We start from the raw sequence: 19,617 nt of genomic DNA, 5'->3' as shown, positions 1-19,617 counted from the left end.
TTATTTTATTATTGAAATAGTTCATTCCTCTGAATGTTTCTAAAAATAAAAGTTTGTTAGTAATCATATTTAAGTATAGCAACACGCTCCAAAATTTTCAAATAAATTGAAATGCATTTAAAATCTAGGAAGAAAGTAAAAACTCAAATTAAAGCATATCAAATGGACTTGTTTGCTTTTTCATTCCCTTCTTCATTTTTGAACACATATTTCCTTTCTTTTTTATTCCAAACCCATGTTCTCTTTTGAAATGGGTTTGAAATGGGTTTGGTAAAGTCTATCGAGTCTAAACAAGAATGTAAGAAACAGTAATTCTATAAGTGAGGAGTCATCTCAGTCTTATTAATTTTGGTGACATCTTCCCAATCACATCTGATCTTCAAAATCTTCCTGAAGTATGACAGAAACAGTATGAGTTGCAAATCAGGATGAAGATTGGAAGAAAAACAGCTATCATAAATGTTGGAAGTGTGCACCATATAAATTGACTCGCATCTACCCATTTATTCCAGGCAAAAATTAATGCACATACTGTGCAGGGATGAGGTAACAATTCCCAGATTACTGAATATAGTCAAATTCTCTCCATGTCAAAGAGTCTCTCAATGGATAGATTTCACAGCTAAAAGAGCCAGTAATGCAAATTTACACAGGTATATAAATTTCCATTCTCCAAACATAAATCCACAAGCCAGGCATTTTCTCTAGTTTGTTGGACCTGTTTATATGCCCAGTTTAGCAATGTGTGTAGGTCAAACAGCAGAGCATGCAGTACAGCAGAAAAGTTGCTGAGAAGCCCAAATGGCTTTCTTGTTAAAATCTATTTATCCAACCAATTTGGAAATCTCTTATACTTGGTTCCATTATGAAGTTGTACAATAAGCTGCTATTACACATGGGAAATACCAGTGCCAAGAGGGTGATGGAAACCATTGGCAAGACTTTGTTGATGACCAAGACCGGGAATTCTATAAAAAATATTGTTGATGGAATGTCGCATAGGGTAAGTGACCTCTCTCACTAGAGTATAAGTGAATGTCAGAAAGGCCACAACCGCTGCAATTTTTAGTGGTAAGCACCACATTGAAAAGAGCTCCTGTTCTTGTTGAAGTTCTGGGGGACAATCATATTCATCAAAATGGGCTGCTTGTTGCAAGTCCAAAATCACAGATATTTTCAGCATGCTTGAATTTCCTGAATCTTTATTCAAACACTCACCATCTTCTAGATTTCTCCAAGGCTTCACACATCCACACTTTTTGTGGAGGGTTAAGACATTGAAGATGATTAATAGAGGATTGTCAAATTGGGGTTATAGTAATACCAAAGTTTGAAACCCTTAAATCAAAATAAATGATTTGATTTGAGAATACAAAGGGACATTTTTTCAGGAATAGAAGAGTTTCTGAGGTATAGTTGCCTGGAGGGAAGAAAGGAATCACTTTTAAACGTGAAACCTCATAAAGCATTTATCTCCTGGTGGCTGTCTAACAAGGGTCAGGCTGGGGTAACAGTTGTTAATGATTATTGAGTTTAGAGTTGTTTGGAATGTATCTAAAGCCAATTTTCAAAGCAAAAGTAAAGAACAAAATTAACTAAAAATCAGCAGAACTTATTTGAAAATAAAAGTGGAAAAAGAGAGAGCAAAAGAGAAAATAAACAGTTCTGTAAGTAGCTTAGTTGTTATTCTCCAATAATATAAATTTAACTTCTAATTATCTAGAATATTTCCCAATGAACAACTTTCTTGCAAATATATAGCTAGAATAGTGACTTTATTTTCTCTGCATGAGTCTGCTAATTGTAATTGGAAGTGACAAAGTAGTAGATTTAGAAAAGAACAGTTAAATTTATAATACCGTTGTGACTTTATTTTGTATGTTACTAGGTTAGATTATCAGGTGGGAGTTCTCTTTTTACTGAGAAAAAGCTTAATAGATGCCTTTGTGAATGTGGACATGTTCAAAGCATTTTATACTAAATCTACATAATTCTTTCATGTGCACTGAGGGTTTATATATGTATATAAAATATATGTAACTTACATAATATATTATATGTAGGTACATATTTCAATTTTTATGTCTTAATACTTAAGCACTATATAACAAAAATATTAATTAACTAAAACTAATGTTTATGTTACACATTGATGTTTATATCAAGTTTGAATTGAAATGCCACTATTCATTCCCCATTTTAATTCAGCAACGCACCAGTCAAATAGCTTTAATAAACTAAACTCAACTTCAAGACAGGCAGTGGTTGCTATTCATTTTTTGATTCAACTCCAAAGTTCCTTTCAGTGTAATAAAAACATTTTCTAAGCAAGTAGAAGATGACTTTGCTTTAGTATTGAAGCAGCGCAGTCCCTGCTTTCTTCCAAACTCCCAATTGAGTGTCTTCAAGGGCATTTTGTTTTTCATAAAGGTTTTTAAAGGATGATGTCATCATGGAAATTGTCAAGAGTGGTGCTTTCTTAGAGACATTGCTCTGTGACACATACTAGAAATGTACCAAGAGAGAAATTTCTAAGGACAGGCCTGGATTTAATCTTGATATACATTTATTCTTTCTTGGGAAAAAGCTGTGCTTTGAATCAAAATCAGAAGTCATAAACATTTAAAAACAATTATAAGTATCCTATACTATAAATATATACTATGATAATCACCATAATCACTCAGAAAAAATAAAATGAAGGCTGGAGAGGTAATACAGAAGGTAAGGTGCATGTTTTTCAGGTCAGCTGGGTTCTAACTATGGCACATATTATTCTCCAAACTCTGCCAGGAGAGATCCCTGAGCACAAAGCAAAGAATAAGCCCTGAGCACTGCCAAGTTTGGGCCAAGTATGACCCAAACCCAAACATAATTAGATAATTCAGTGAGTTTTTTCGGGGGAAGGAGTAGAATATGGGAAACTCCTCAGCAAAGTTCAGCTCCATGCCCACTTATACTAGTCCTGATGGTTGACTGCTCTGGTTTGACAAAGAGGTGCTACTCAATAGGGGATACTGAGGCCTCCAGGGCTACATTTGGCAATACTTGGAGTACAGAGGATATGCAATCTGATTAATAAAACTTAAGGTCTTGAATAGGCATTGAATGACTGCAACCATTGGGTTAGCCTAACTCTCCAACCCCCAAATTAGATATTGTTAAACTATAATTTTATTTCATTGTTTACTTCTAGTGGGCTGGAGTGATAGCACAGCAGATAGAGCATTTGCTTGCACGCGGCCAACATGGCCAACCTGAGTTCGATGCCTCCACCCCTCTTGGAGAGCCTGGCAAGCTACCGAGAGTATCTTGCCCGCATGGCAAAGCCTGGCAAGCTCCCCGTGACATATTTGATATGCCAAACACAGTAACAAATCTCACAATGTTACTGGGCCTGCTCAAGCAAACAATGAACAACAGGAGGACAGTGACAGTGACAGTTTACTTCTAGTAGAGACATGTGGCTCATAGATAAAATAAATTGAACATCTTAAAATTATATTGGCAGCAGGAGTTATAGTTCATTCACTAAGTACAAGGAGATCTGGAATTTCAGTACTACATAGTCTCCAAGCAACGTCAGGAGAGACTCCCTGTAAGTACTGAGTCTAGAGTAACCCTGGAGCACTTGTAAGGGATCACCCTAGAAAGCAAAAAATATACTTAACGTAAATGGTTAAATAATATATTAGAGAAGAACCTAGGGGCTGGAGAGATAGTGCAATGGGTGGCACAATTTGCCTAGCACTCAGCAGACCCAGGTTTGGTTGAGGCAGTCCATATGGTGCCCTGAGCCCAACCTGGAGTGATCCATCCATACCTGAGTGAGGAGCCAGGAATTAGACCCTGAGCACAGCCCGGTGCAGCCACAAAAGAAACAAATGAAAAAGCACTTAGAATACTCATGTAATTTATCCTTCTTACTCCAATTGATAAAATACATTATCCAAGTCTGCTCTAAGTTTCAAGTATGTAAGAAATTATGGGTAAATTTTTAAAAAAGAGATTTTTTTCCCCAAAATCAAAGCAATCAAAAGAATGTCAGATCTGGTCTACATTCTACTCGATTTGAATCAGGTGTCAATTTAATCTAAACATTCAAGATCTCTCCACTCTCTTATGTTTCTCATTATTTTTAAAGAATTAGTATACTGCTAAGTCTTTTAAAAAAGATTACAAAATCATTATTTAAAAAAGATGATTATGAAATCCCTGATTCTTTGCCTTACTTAGAGAAAGCCAATTGCTCTTTAATGATTTCTCTTTGCAGGCTTTCAACCCATTTTCATCCACCCTCTTCAAAACATAATGGCTTTTCCTGCCTTTGTTCAGCCCTCAGACTAGTGCAGAGGGTTCTGAGTTTCTCCTGCACTCTTTACCTGACTTTTCTATTATAATGAGCCTCTAAGCACCTCAAACTATCTCCTCCAGAAAAAAAAAATGTTACTGTAGGTCACTATCTAAATACCTAAAAGCTCTATTAAAGTAAAGAAAGATTGATTCTTTAGGTCTTAAAACAGTGATACTTAAAAAAGAAAAAGCCCTCATTGTCAGCTTATAGTTAAAAGTGAAAAGTAGTAAAACATACAGATACTAACATATTATCTGATTCAGAGAAATCATATTTATTCATATTCATAACAATAACATATTTTATTAGTTTATCCTGATTTATTTGATTTATTTATCTTGATTTAAAATTTTAAGATGTCTTTAAAACAATCTATGCCATAGCAGTCAAAAACAGGCCCTTTAGCTCCAACTTTTTTATTCTGAAATTTTATACAAAAATTCAGAACTACATCTACTTCAAGTTCTGCATCTTTGGAAAGTAAAAACCAAGAGACAAAATGTCCATCTGAATATGAAAAGGTCTTTATTTTTCAAAGTGTTTTAAGGTGGATCCTCAATTATGTCATGTGGAGAAGAATTTCATCCTAGATGGCTAACAGAAGAACTTTTGTCAGCAGAACCCACAAAATGTGCCTGGAAAATATTCAGCTATTTTGAAAATAAATGTCAGGACGTCAACTCCCTGTTTCTCTCCCTGGGGCTATCATTACTTGGCTATATAACACTCATTAGCACTGGCCCTATATGTTAACCCCATCAGAGATGTGTAAACAAAATGGAACAGCCTTCCTGCAAACCAATTTTCAGTTCTTTGGTGCCACACATAAAAGAAACTTACTTTGATCTTCTTCAATGTTACTTTTTCCGATTGAGTTATTTATTCTAGATTTAAATTTGTAGCCACAGGAACAAGAAAAGTTCTAAGGAAAGTTGCTATCATTTGACCAGTAACACTGGTCAAACAAATATTACAGAGATAGAAGGGAATGTAGACTTGAAGCAGGACAGAGAAAGAAGCTAGCATTCCTATGACTTCCATAATTACAACTTCAAGTATGTTGACATTCGAAAAGCTCTCTCACAAATTTGTAGTCTTCCTTAAGTAATATTATAATGTATTTATAATAATTTCAAGGCAGAATGTTTAAGAAAAATTACTCTTATTTTTAAATTTAAATTATACCCTGGTGTTATACAGAGAAAAGAATACATTTCCTAAATCAGCCAATATTTATATGATTTTTCACTTTAGATCCCATTGTCACCACACATTAAATAATTCAGCTTATATTTCAAGCTAGTGAAGCTGAGTAATGATGAAAATGCCTTAGTAGTTGTTTTGCGCATGGATTGAATATATACACAGAGGAAAGTCAGGATGGGGGAAATAAGGGAACATTATTTTCTTATCATGTAGAATCATATTTATTCAGCTTCAATTCAGAAAAACTTCAATTCAAAAGTCATTCTCTTTTTGAGCAAAATTTTCTAGGAGATTTTTCTACCATATCATGGAATTTTCCAAAAGAGGAAATAAAAATGGATTTCCCTTAAATGTCTTACAATGAGAGGTTAATGATTAATATAAGGTATTGCTACAGCTGAACATATAAAATTTTTAACATGTGGAAATACATAATAATTAATATAATATTATGTTAAACTATACTTAGAATGTCTATGTATATAAATATGTGTATGAGTAAATATATATATATATATGTATATGAGTACTGGAAGGCAACACAGAAAGTTAATCTGGTCTATCTTATAGTGACAAGATAAGAAATAGTTAAAACTTTTATGTGGAACAATAAGAAGTTAATCTTAACTTTATTACTAAAATTCCTACAGTAAACAAAGTATTACTTTTCTAATAATATAATTTTAAAAAATTGGGGAGGACACACCTGGCAATACTCAGGGATTATTTCTAGCTCTGCACTCAGGGATCACTCCTTGTGGGCTTGGGGGACCAAATGAGATGTCAGAATCAAATTCTGTTTGACCACATGCAAGTCAAGTGCCCTACCCATTGTACTATCTCTCTGGGCCCCACAATATGTTTTTTAAACAGATTGATGTCTTTTTGGGGAAAATATTTTATGCTCAAAATGAATATAGATGGACAGTGATCTTTCACCTGACAATTTAGGACTTTTTCAGTTTAAGAAAAAGAGACTGGCCAGCAACTTGTTGTTTGGAGGGTTCGACAACCTCTCCCTCAGATCTATTTTGTCTGCACCATTGCATTCTATTGGCTGTAATTGGGCCAAAGGGGAAACTTCAGAACAGTTTTCACTGGTAAGGACCCTAGGCCTCTGCTGGACAGTACCAGCCTTGGAGACTATAAATTTCTTGACTTCTAGTCTCCTTGTTCTTCATTACTATGTTAAAGTCACACCCCAATGATATTTCTCAGCTGTTTTCTGCATTTATGATGTTTGTTCACTGTATGCTCCCCAATTTCACCTGTTTAACATTTTCTCACATGGTTAATATAAATATGTATACTTTTCCTAAAAAACTGCTTCACTGTATCTCACTGGTGCCTAAAACTAAACTCCCAATTTGTTCTCTTTGAAGCTGTTCTTCAGCTTATGATGGTGGGCATCCTTCCCAGCTTAACTTGTTTAAATGTCAATAAAGTCACTTTTGCTATTTAGTTATTCCTGAGATTTTCCAAAGTTGACTATATGTGTGTGTGGGGAGCATATATACGTATATACACTAATACTATATAAGGTAAGGTAAGGTAAAGGCCCTCCTGTTGATCGTCGATTTGCTCGAGCGGGCCCAGTAACGTCTCCATTGGAGACTTTGTTGTTACTGTGTCTGGCATATCGAATACTCTCGGTAGCTTGCCGGGCTCTCCGAGGGGGCGGAGGAATCGAACTCAGGTCGGCCATGTTGGCCGCTTGTAAGGCGAACGCCCTACCCGCTGTGCTATTATAAATGTTTATATAGATAATGACTAAAAATGTCTTCAAAAATTGCTTCTGCTCCTGTGTTGATAGGTTTTCAAGCATAATTTTCATTCCTAGTTTCCATCCTTCTAGCCTAGCAAAAGCAGAATTGAGCTGCTATGCTAAAAAACTTTTAAGTTCCTTAGCCTTGAGATAAGCTTATAGACATTAATTCAAGGTTCAACACATTTTCAATTTTCCTTTGAATCAAGTCTGTGAGCCAGGAAAGGAAATGAGAGCAGCTGAGTTATAACTATAACCGTTACGTCCAACCCACACCTACCCAAACTGAAGACCATGCATATCACAAAAACAAGTTCAGTTAGTCAAAAACAAAGAAGGAAATAGTGAGCATGCATATGCACACAAGCATGCTCTCTCTCTCTCTCTCTCTCTCTCTCTCTCTCTCTCTCTCTCTCTCACACACACACACACACACACACACACACACACACACACACAGACATGTTCTTTGGATCCTGTTTGAATTCTTGGAAATATTTTGAGGCAAATCATTTTGCTTGTATTTTTTTTACAACTCTGAAATCAAATATCAATTTTTCAAAATGAGAAGAATAGTATAAGTATTTTAAATAATGTCATCATTCTAATAAAACTACAGTAAAATTAAGAATGTATTTCAACATGGACCAGAAGTAGTACCAGGGTTAAAGGCATTTGCCTTGAATTAAACTGATCTGGGCAGTTCCCTAGAACCATCTATGGTCCTCTGACCCCCACCAGGTATGATTTCTGAACACAGAGCTAGGAGAAAGCCCTGAGCACCACTGAGTATAGCCCAAGATTCTGATTACAGTTGTTAAAAACCTAAGCTCAGGCCTAAAGGAATTGCACAGGAACATAGAACCCCTGTCTTGCAAGCACATCCACACGTCCTAATTCCCAGTGTTCCACACTTGCATTGAGCGTGATGTAGGCAGCCCTACTATTAAAGTGGGTGCTCTCCTGTCTGAGATCTCTGATAAGGCAAGTGATTTATGACCATGACACAGCCACATATTTGCAAGCCCACAAAAGGGGGTGCATCACAATTAAGATATGCCAGCCACAGGCTAGATAGAAAATGTGACATCTGGTGAGCATGTTTGTGTGTTCTGAGATGACTAATATGAGTAGCACAATCTAACGTGTGGGCCTCGACTAAAAGAATGTGAGCCCTGGGGATCATGCTCACAAGAAGCACCACTGAAAGGTTCCAAGCCTTAATAAGCACGAAAGCTGCACTGAAACAGTGAGAATCACTGCTAGAAGAAATGTTTGAGCACCCTAGGCAGTCACGTGTGTGACCTCCAGTCAGCACAGCACAATCACAACCATAAGAGTAAAGGAAAGGGCATAATACAAAACAAATCATAAGTTTAATTAGACAAGTTTATCTGTATCATAATGTAGTCACCACTAGCACTTTGAACTTAATACCTAATAGGTAAAATTCTGCATTTTTCCGATTTCCTGGCAAGATACCCATGGTGTATTCGATATGCCAAAAACAGTAACAATAACTGGTCTCATTCCCTGTCCCTGAAAAAGCCTCCAATACAGCAGCATTGGGAAAGGCGAGTAAGGAGAGGCTACTAAAATCTCAGGGCTGGGACGAATGGAGTCATTACTGTTGCCCGCTTGAGTAAATTGATGAATAACTGGATAACAGTGATACAGTAATACATTTGGAGCAAATCATACCATTCCCTTAAAAAAAAAGGGCTCTCTTTTTTTTAACCCATTAAAACACTGTAATCACTGTAACTATATATAATTTTTAAAATTAACACTTTTCAATAAAATCAGAGATGATTTGAGCACTAACACTCTCCTTGCTTTTGCTAACAGTGGTGGCCCTAGTACCTACCTCAGTGTTGGAGAAAGAATGAAGCTACATCACACAGTTACCAGGGAATAAAGAGCAGTTATCATTGTAATGGATAGCCTCTTCCCCAAATCAGCATAATTTCTCCCATGTTCACACCTTAGTGATTTTTTAATTATATATTCTTTTGCAAAGCTTTATTTGGTTCCTTTTCTTAAAAAAGAATAATCATATGTATTTTAATAATAATAGTGCCTATTTTAAGGAATAAAAAGTATGCACCTTGGGCTGGAGTGATAGGGTGGTGGGTAGGTATAGTGCTTGCCTTGTATGGGGGATATGGTCTCCTTAGTCCTGCCAGTAGTGATCCTTGAGCCCAGATCCAGGAGTAAACTCCCTGAGTACTCTGCATATGGTCAAAACAAAAAAAATAAAATAAAACAAGATTACGCATTCTTAGGAATGCTTATATATGAGTGAGTACATGACACCACTCTGGAGTACTAAAAGTATTACACATTTTGGAATAAAATGAACTTGAGTTCATGCATACTCAGTTATATACCTGTAAGATTTGGAGCAAACTACATTAACTTCCTTGAATTTTAGTATTAGCATCTACATTCAAAATGGTTGCAATAATGCACTATAAACACCCTAAGTTGTAGTTATAGACAGTGACAGGCATAAAGTATGTGGAATATAGAAGGAATTTCAATAGTTTCAGTGCTATTCCTTCAATACCTAAATATTCATATGAAATAACAACCTAGTGACTTTTGTTATTCACTCTATAGGATTCCATATCTTATACCCCATTTAAGAAACCATCATCAAAATAAACAATCTATGAAACTAGTAGTGCCCGTGAACTTGAACTTCAGATCACTGCCTGCATTTACCAAAACAATAGACAACTGCTTGCTGAAATAGTTTCATTTGTGACATTAAGGTCACATTAAGCTGTGTGCATGGTGGGTCACGGGGAAATCACAAGGAAACACAGACAAATGAAAATTTAAAATTGTCAATTCTGCTACAGGTAGCTAAACAGAGTAACAAAGTCCACCTGCTAGTACATGCCTGCAGTTTGACATGCAAAATGCATGGTTAAAGATCTTGGAATTTTCCTTAAAAATAAAAGTAACAACATGTTTGCCCATTATATAGTACCATTTTGCCAGGTCTTCTAATCAGCTGAAACAAGACAAGATTTATTGAACAATACATTGAGTGACATATTCAATTGTTCTATTCAGAATTAGCAGAGATTTACCTCATATGTATTCACCTGAAATTAATTGGTGTCCACCATTAAAAAAAGAATAACATGTAGTACTTATAGAATGATTAGGCTGTGTAATTGCTCCTAAAGTAATTAACTAAATTAGTTGCTATAAACAACTTCTTGTTTTATTCAGAAATAACAAAAAATGTAAACAAGTAAAAGTCACACACAAATTCATATATCCAAAAGATGTTTGAGAAATGCCTTTCTCCACCAAACTGATGTTTTGTGATGATTTATGATGATTAATAAAACAGTACCAGACATTATGTTTGTTTATTTGCATTGTTTCATTTAATTGCTTAAGCAATCTTAGATTTATATCACTTATTCTATTTACAGATAAAGAAATTAAGGCTCACACAATTTGAGAAACTGATTTGATTTCATCTGTAGCTGTCACTGTCCTCCCGTTGTTCATCAATTTGCTCCAACGGGCCCAATAATGTCTCCATCGTGAGACTTGTTGTTACTGTGTTTGGCATATCGAATACATCATGGGGAGCTTGCCAGGCTTTGCTGTGCAGGAGAGATACACTCGGTAGCTTGCTGGGCTCTCCGAGAGGGGCAGAGGAATCGAACTCAGGTTGGTCATGTTGGCTGCTTACAAGGCAAATGCCCTACCTGTAGTGCAATAGCTCCAAACACTATTTTATTTATAATATTTTACTTACCTTATCACTTATTTATAAATTTATACACATGTGATTTTAAATTAACTAATATATATATTTAATTTTTATAAATAATTTTTATTTTATAAATAATATTATTTATCAATAGTTTATTGATTTCCAAAGGCTTACTCATCCCCCCCGCCTGAAGAAATTAACAAAAATTTTTACTAAAGGATAAGAGTTTTTGCCTAACATAGCACTATGGATAACCAACAAAATAACTAATGGGCATTCAATTGGAGAAGGAAGCATCGCAAAACAGAGTACTGTACAGATTTTAGATGTGAAAGTAAGTTATTACTTACAGTGCCCAACATCCTCATCACAGAATTAGGTTGAGATAGGAAGATTGAACTTGAGAGTCTTCCCCGGATATTATAGAATAAAACCTAATCTTTTCCTTATAACTAAATCAAATAAGATATCACCATTCTTTGGACCCTATCCTTAACTGTACAAAAATTCAATAATTTATATTATGTTCTATGTGGCTTCCCTTTTTCTATTCTGATATAAATTGCCATGTCAACAAGACCTATGCTTTAGCCATCAGCTCTGTGGACAAGGAAATGAAACATTCTATGAATGGGGTAATTTTCTTCCCTAATGAAGTGGGAAAATAAGTAGTTGGTGAACTAATATTTAGCATATTTATAGAGTAATTTACATGTTGTTAAAAAAAGAAACAGTCGTTTCACTCGTGGGGTTGCTTCATAGTTAAGAACACAGTTGAATTCTATGACCAACATTAATTCCGAAACACCTAGACGTACTGGAAAGAGAAATTTGAGGATTAATAACTAGTTCAGTTTAACTTCATCTTATTCAAGTTGCTTTAACTCTTCATTTACTCAGCAATTTGATACTTAGTTTGTCTCAGTTGTCCTTTTCCTGCTTTCTTTACAAATAGATGCTACTTTTTCTGTCCATCCATTTGAATTCTCGAAACTGTTGTGCCTTGTGGGTAAACTATGTCTTTTCTAATTTCAGGATATTTTTACTCCTTTATCCATTGCTGCAACACTATGCAGGTTCAACATATAATTTGAACCTACTTTGGAATTTTGTGATATTGGGGAACTCATTGCATTCCTGCACTCATTATGGCAGCTTCATGTTAGGGACTGATCAAACTATTGTGAATAGTTGTCCAAATTCTCAGTTTAACATACTTAAGAAATATCTACTTGCAGAATGTTTTGAAAGAAACAGACTGGCCCAGTTTAATGACCCCGTTTTTCTTAAGAAAAATAAGCTTAAGAGATATTTTTTGTAAGAAAAATAATCCCGAGCTGAAGCTTGAAAAATTAATAAGAATTAGGATTAATAGCAATAACAAATTGTCAAAAGGCTTAAGCATATCTTTAAGTTATAAAACAAAGTTTTTTATTCTTAGAAAAGTGAGTTCAGGGGACCATATGAAGTGCCAGGGATCAAATCCAGGTCAGCCATATCAATGCATGTGCCTTACCCACAATACTATCTCTCCAGCCCATGTATGTAAATATTTTTAAACTAAAGAATCCACACTAACATAAAAACTAAGAGTAATCCCTGAGCACAGAGCTAGGAGTAATCCCTGAGCACCACTGTCCCCAAACAAAAAATTTACATATATTGTATACATTTCTACCCTAACTTAAGATATATAACATTGCCTACCACACGATTTAATAAGGTGTGTAACTCAGTGGGGCTGGTACAATAGCACAGCGGGTAGGGGATTTACCTTGCATGTGGCTGATCTGCGTTCAATTCCTTTGTCCCTCTTGGAGAGCCCAGCAAGCTACCGAGACTATCTCACTCACACAGCAGAGCTTGGCAAGCTCCCCATGGCATATTTGATATGCCAAAAACAGTAACAAGTCTCATAATGGAGATATTACTGGTACCCGCTCGAGCAAATGGATAAACAACAGGAAGACAGTGCTACAGTGCATTTCAGAAAAGTGAGCAATGACAATTGTTTTCCAATCATATACTATCTTTAAAGTTATGGGGTGGTCTAAGTGCCTTTACCTGAAGTGTGGATTTACTGCATCCCTACACACAAATTCTTTGAGAAATGAAAAAAAAATTTCTTCCTCTCTGGTTAAGGGTGGGCCACATCATCCTGAGGTGCTCAGGATTTACTCTTGGCTCTGTGCTCAGGAGTGCTAAGGTGCTGTATGCAGTGCTAAGTATCAAACTTGGGTAAGCAGAATGCAAGGCAACCATCTTACCTTCTGTACTATCTCTCGACCTCCCCAAAAGGAGAAAACTTAAACAATAAATTTCGAACCTTGGAATATATTCCCAGGAGTGGAATTTTGAGGTCATATGGAAGTTTAATTCCTAATTTTTTCTGAGGAATGTTCATATTGCCTTCCAAAAAAGACTGGACTACTCAACATTTCCACCAGCAGTAAATCACGGTCCCTTTTCCCCACATCCACACCAACACTGGTTGTTGTTCTTTTTGGTAAGTGTCAGTTTCTATGGTGTGAAGTTATAGCTCATTGTTTCTATTTGCATTCCCCAATGGTTAGTGATGTAGAATACTTATTAGTATGTTCTTTGGCCATTAATATTTCTTTGAGGAAGTTTCTGTTCATCTCTTCTCCCCATTTTTTGGTAGGGTTGGATGTTTTATTTCTTGTAAGTTTCTACCAGTGCTTGAATAATAAGCCTTAATCAAATGTGTAGTGGCTAAATAATTTATTTCAGTGGGTTGAGTTTGTATTCTGTTCATCATTTCCTTTGAGGTGCAGAAGCTTCTGCATTTAGTGTAGTACCAATAGCTTATCTTTGCTTTCACTTTTCATAAAGACCCAGCAATTACATTGCCGGGAATATACCCCAAAGATCCAAAAACAGAATGCAAAAAAAGCTATCTGCACTTCTGTATTTATGGCAGCAATATTTACTATAGCCAAAAATCTAGAAAGAACCCAAGTGCCCAAGAACAGATAACCTGATAAAGAAGCTATGGCACATACACAAAATGGAATACTACTTGACTGTCAGGAAAAGTGAAGTCATGCAATTGACTGATACACAGATGCATCTGGAAAGTATCATGCTGAGTGAAATGAATCAGGGGGAGAGGGACAGACACAGATATAATATGACACTCATCTGTGGCATAAAGAAGCATGGTAAGGTCTCACACTTAAAAGTGACAGAAGAGAAGTGCAGGAGAAATGGTCCTTGATAGGATGCTTCCCACGGGGATTTGGGGGTAGGTGGTGTGGGAATAGGTGGATAGATCAGGAAAGGGACCACTATGACAATGATGGAAAGATGTGGTCACTGTGGATCAGGACTTGGTCCTGAAAGGAGGTACAGTAACATGAAAAACACCTTATGAGTAACAATAGAATTAACCACAGTGACTTAAAAGGGGAGGGAGGATAAATAATAAAGTAAATTATTTTATAATTTACCACCATAGATCCAGGTGGGAGGTGGGAGGAAAACTGGGGACATTGGTGGAGGGAAGTTGAAAGGAGGGAAGGGATTGGTGTTGGAACATTATTTGCCTGGAACTCCATTGTGAGTAACGTTTTAACTCTGTAATTCATAGTGATTCAATAAAATAACTAATTTTTCAAAGAAATTTTCATATTGTACAATGAACATCATACTTGATAGTTCTTTAATGGTTTTCAGGTCTAGATCAGGTCATACTGATAGAAAATTGGAACAACTGGTTATAGAATAAACAGAAGTCACTGAAGTTTTAAAATGTGTTTATGTAAGTCTTTATAAATGTTTTTTTTACATGCAACAGTTAACAAAATGGAATAAATAAGTGAAATAGAATCATTAAGGAGTTAAGATAAAAAAAAACCTGAAAGAAATAATCTCCTGACTTCTTAACTATTACTTGGAATTAGTTTTGGTCTTAGAACATGACATCTTAACTAGCTCCAAAAGTATAAGAATTCTTTTTGTGCCCTCAGTTAAACCCTTACTCTCACAAATCTCTTCTGAACTCAAGGACACTGTTACTGATTCTGGACTGAAAGCATGATCTTCTTATGTATCTGCATTAGATTTACTTTAAAATGCTCATCTTTAATCAAATACAAGCAATATTTAACTTTTGAAAGACTTTTTTCCTAGATTTTACAACTGTAAAAGAAGCTTTGACATTTCTCTCTGGAAATCCGATGAGAAATGTTAATTATTTACTAGAACAGGAGGTAGTCTACTAAGTAATCTGTTTAATATTTACCTGAATTGGACATTTTTTTTAATGAGCCATTCTGCAAGAGTCTCAATAGGGGATACTTAAATGTTTCTGCTTAATCTCATTTTTATCTTAACTTCTCATGGGCACAAGTTTAAGAACTAAAGATAAAGAAATGCAAGGTTTTCCTGTAAAGTTGTTAACTTTCTGCGAGCCAATCTCTGCCATGCTTTTTCTTGACTTCTACAATTTTGCCATATTGCAGCAGTCAAGGGTTTTTATAAACTGTTTAATGCCTTAAAGAAAGAGTGGATCTTTCTCTTGACACTGCTAGGTCTAACACCAGGTCTACCACTGAAGGATTTGGGTATGGATGAAAGATTAAGTAGACAAATGAATTAATGAATATTTTTCAAAGGATAAGACATACAGGTAGATAGACAAATAAGAATCATAAAAAAAGAATCATCACAAAATACACAGCTAAGGATTAAAAAAATAAGACAGACATTGTGTTTTAGTTCATAGAAAAACAAAATAGACTGATAGTTTGGGAACTCTGCAATTGTTCTTACCTGAAATAAGGTTATTATTTAAATTAAGATTGCTGTTTGATAGAATAATAGTTTCAGGAAACTTCATTTTTCTTTCCGATCATACCAGTGATGCTCCAGGGTTACTCTTGGTTCTGCACTCAGAAATTACTCCTGACAGTATTTTGGAGATCATTATGGGATGCCGGTGAGCAAACCAGGATAGGCCAGTTGCCAGGCAAACATCCGACTAGACTAGCTTTACTATTATTGCTCCAGCCTCAGTTTCAGGAAACTTTCCGTTTTATTCGATATACTCATTTGGTTGAGTCATAGGAATTGGTCTGATTAGATGAACAGTCAGATAGTGTTTTGGTATATATGATTGTAGAGCCTGTGATTTTGTTAATTTCGTCCTTTGGATTCTTTCTCTGTGGCACTTGCAAACACCTAATAATTCAGTTCTTTTGAGTGCAAGTTTCTTGGAAAGACAGTGTTGGGAAAATCCACCAGATAGCTTTCAGTAACCCTACTTCTTTGAATACAGGATTTTCCAGTTTTAACTGCAGGACAGACAACTTCAAATGAGAACATATGGAAACAATTTAACCTGACTACAATTATTCTTGCTCAAAATTCACCTACTCCCTTCTTTTCTGATAAATGAGAGTGCTGATTCACCATGACCAATAGCATTTGCCCAATAATCTTTGTCTTGTACGTTTACCCAGTTAGGGTTATCCATTATTCAAAGCACCTCAAAATTTATTTACATAAACTGTTAATTTTGTAAAATAAAAAATTTAAAGAAAACAATCCCCCTACCTTAGGGCAGTGGATATGGATTTTTCCATAGTAAGCAACCAAAAGAGATATTTTTGGCTAGGGTACCACTATCCTAGAACTATGCACAGTTATTAGAGATTGTCAAATGGGATATTCACTTTTTTAGTCATGTGTAAATAGCAGGAAGGTGACTATGCTCCAAATGATTTCTCAGGATAAAAGGCGGAGGGGATTAACACCATAGAATCAATGACTAGTAAAAGTCACACTTTTCGCCACATAAACTCATTGAGAACATTTTCCTTACACAACTATATTCTTTATAAGCGCTGGACTCAAACTAAGATATCAAACATATCAAACCAGATAATCCAACACCTTTCCTCTCCCTCAGACACCCACATCACTATTATCACCACACCAACACCACACACACACACACACACACACACACACACACACACACATACTCCAACTGGCTTTTAAAAATCTTACAGACTTGATGTTACATAGTCCTTTCTCTTTCTCTTTCTAAAGAGGATCTCAGAATACAATGGTCTTTTCTCTGTGGGAAGAAACAGTTTTTTTCCTTACCATTATGTATACACCGTCTCAAAAAGTATGGTTGCATTGTGGGACCTTCAAAAATTGCAGTAAAAAAATATAAAGATTAAGCTGTTAAGCGAATAGTTACACTGAGCTGAGAATTAGGTACGCGTCTTGGACTATGAACTTTGCATGCTATAGAGTGGTCAATATTTGAGTATTTTAGTTTGCCAAGAATAGAGAAGTTTTCTAGTAATATGGAATTTTCACTGTGGTCCCAGACAGTTCTCAATAAATGGAGTTGGCTGATCATGCTTGCACATTAGAGATGATGTTTGTAAAACAATGGGGATTGAAAATATGACTAGAATAGCCCAAATTATTAGTTACACTAGTATCATATTTGTTCTGTTTTTCAGTGAACATTCAACTATATTAGCAGCCTTAATCCATACTTTTTTGAATTAGAAAAGTAGGAAATTACTACCTTATATTACAGATGTGAACCATGAGACTCAGAGAGTTTAACAGATTTCTCTAGCTGTTTGCCTAATAAAATGATCATACTGGAAGTTATGTGTCTGGAAAGATGTCTGTCCCTATGCCTGACACAAAATATCACATTGTCTAACCAGCTTGCATAGGAATTAAGCCTGTGACCTTGGCCTAATTAACACTACATTCCTAGTAACTAAGCAATCTGAGACAAGTGGATATTAATAGTCAACAAACCAGATAAGGCCAAATAAGTTCTTTTATCATTTATAGCAAGCACAATATTTTTATACCAGAAGAATTTTCTCTGAACTTATATTTTCTCCAGGTCTTTGAAATGATCTTAGCAGTATGCTTTATTTCTCCCAAAAAATGTTTTTTTTATTTTTTTCTTGCCACTACCTCATTATATGTGTGACCCGCATCTATTTCACTGAAGCTCACTCTATTATTGTATGACCCTTCTGTGCACATCGAGTTTTACTAACGATAGGAATGTTTTCATTTTTATTCATTGTTTATCATTAACAGATCTCCAAGAAACAATAAACTGAATGTAATTAGAAGTCACTGAAATTAGGTATAAAAAATAAAAACAAGACAAAATAAAAGACCCAGAAAGCCTACAAATAAATCTTGGGACAAGGATCTGGAAGGGTGTCTTTTAATGAATATAAGTAAAATCAATTACATTTTTAAAACCTGGGTATGTCCATTTCTTAAAAAAAAGTGTATTTTGTGAGCACATAGAAAAATCATACCTCTTTAATTATCTTTTTTATGTCACAAGACTAGTTTGGACACAAATTCCCTAGAAATAGAAAATAAATATCCATAAATGAAAAAGGTACAATATTAGAATTAATCAATACTTTCCTATATTCATGTTAAAGAACTCAAATCTCTTAGCACACTTGAGGAAATTTCTTACGGCGAGCACAAACTTCATTAGACTTCTAGGCTTGATCTACATTTGGGAAGTAGCTCTGCACTGTCCTCCCATTGTTCATGGATTTGCTCGAGCAGGCCCAGTAACGTCTCCATTATGAGACTTGTTGTTACTATGTTTAGCATATTGAGTACATCATGGGTAGCTTGCCAGGCTTTGCCTTGTGGGTGAGATACTTTCAATAGCTTGCCGGGCTCTCCGAGAGGGGCAGAGGAATCAAACTCGGGTTGGCCCTGTCGGCCGCGTGCAACGCAACTCCAGCCCCTCTCGATGATGTCTGCATGATAATTCTATTATATAAGGAAATGCTATTCATTTTTGAGACTGCTGAATAGTCACAATAGTGTTAACATTGGCATTAATGTTTTTGGTGATAAAGCTACTGCACCTCCACCATCACCGAAGGGCCAAAGATTTCCGTCACAAAATCTGCATACCAGAATTTTCAGCAGATTATATCTTGATGAAGTTCATCCTGAGATGGTGGGGTCAAGCCAGGGATATGGCAGTGATTTTTATTTGTGGAAGCAAGTGGCTACTGGGGAGCTCTGCTTGGGCAGGCCACCAGGCCAACCCACTTCCCTCCAACTTACCTCAGTCTGTTCAGCCATGTACAGGTTTGAGATTTACTGTGGCTTTTAATCTTTTGAAATTTATCTATGGGTCTCTAAAATAAAGCCAATAAATGACCTTGTATAGTTGAGCCAGAGATGGTTTGTGGGCGTGGCTCCCACATACCTAACTTCTGACTGCCTAATTTCTTGGTAAACTTGGTCCCAAGTTATTGCAGTTTGGCCAAAGGCACAGCTGCAATTTGGGGATATCAGGAAGCCTGAAGGCACCATCAGGCTTGCCCCACAGGTACAAGTTAACCTGTTGACAGCACCATACCCCCCAAAAACTATAAAAAGTCTTGTAATTAAGAGGATATTTTATTTCAAGACTGAGAGAAAAATAGTGTGGGAACGAAAGACCTTGTTTTGGTGTTCTGAATTTAGCAATTTTCTTCTAGCATTAAT

The 19,617-nt window shown here is 35.8% G+C and overlaps 1 pseudogene; it reads right to left on the bottom strand.

The window, feature by feature from the left end:
• Nucleotides 1–503: 503 nt before the first annotated feature.
• Nucleotides 504–19,209, bottom strand: LOC130028621 (metalloreductase STEAP1-like; annotated as a pseudogene).
• Between the last annotated feature and the right edge of the window lie 408 nt (nt 19,210–19,617).

Source organism: Sorex fumeus, unplaced genomic scaffold, assembly GCF_029834395.1.
Source record: "Sorex fumeus unplaced genomic scaffold, SorFum_2.1 ptg000003l, whole genome shotgun sequence".
NCBI classification, from domain to species: Eukaryota; Metazoa; Chordata; class Mammalia; order Eulipotyphla; family Soricidae; genus Sorex; species Sorex fumeus.
The sequence above is the reverse complement of the archived record's forward strand: the minus strand, read 5'-3'. Positions and strand labels throughout refer to the sequence as shown.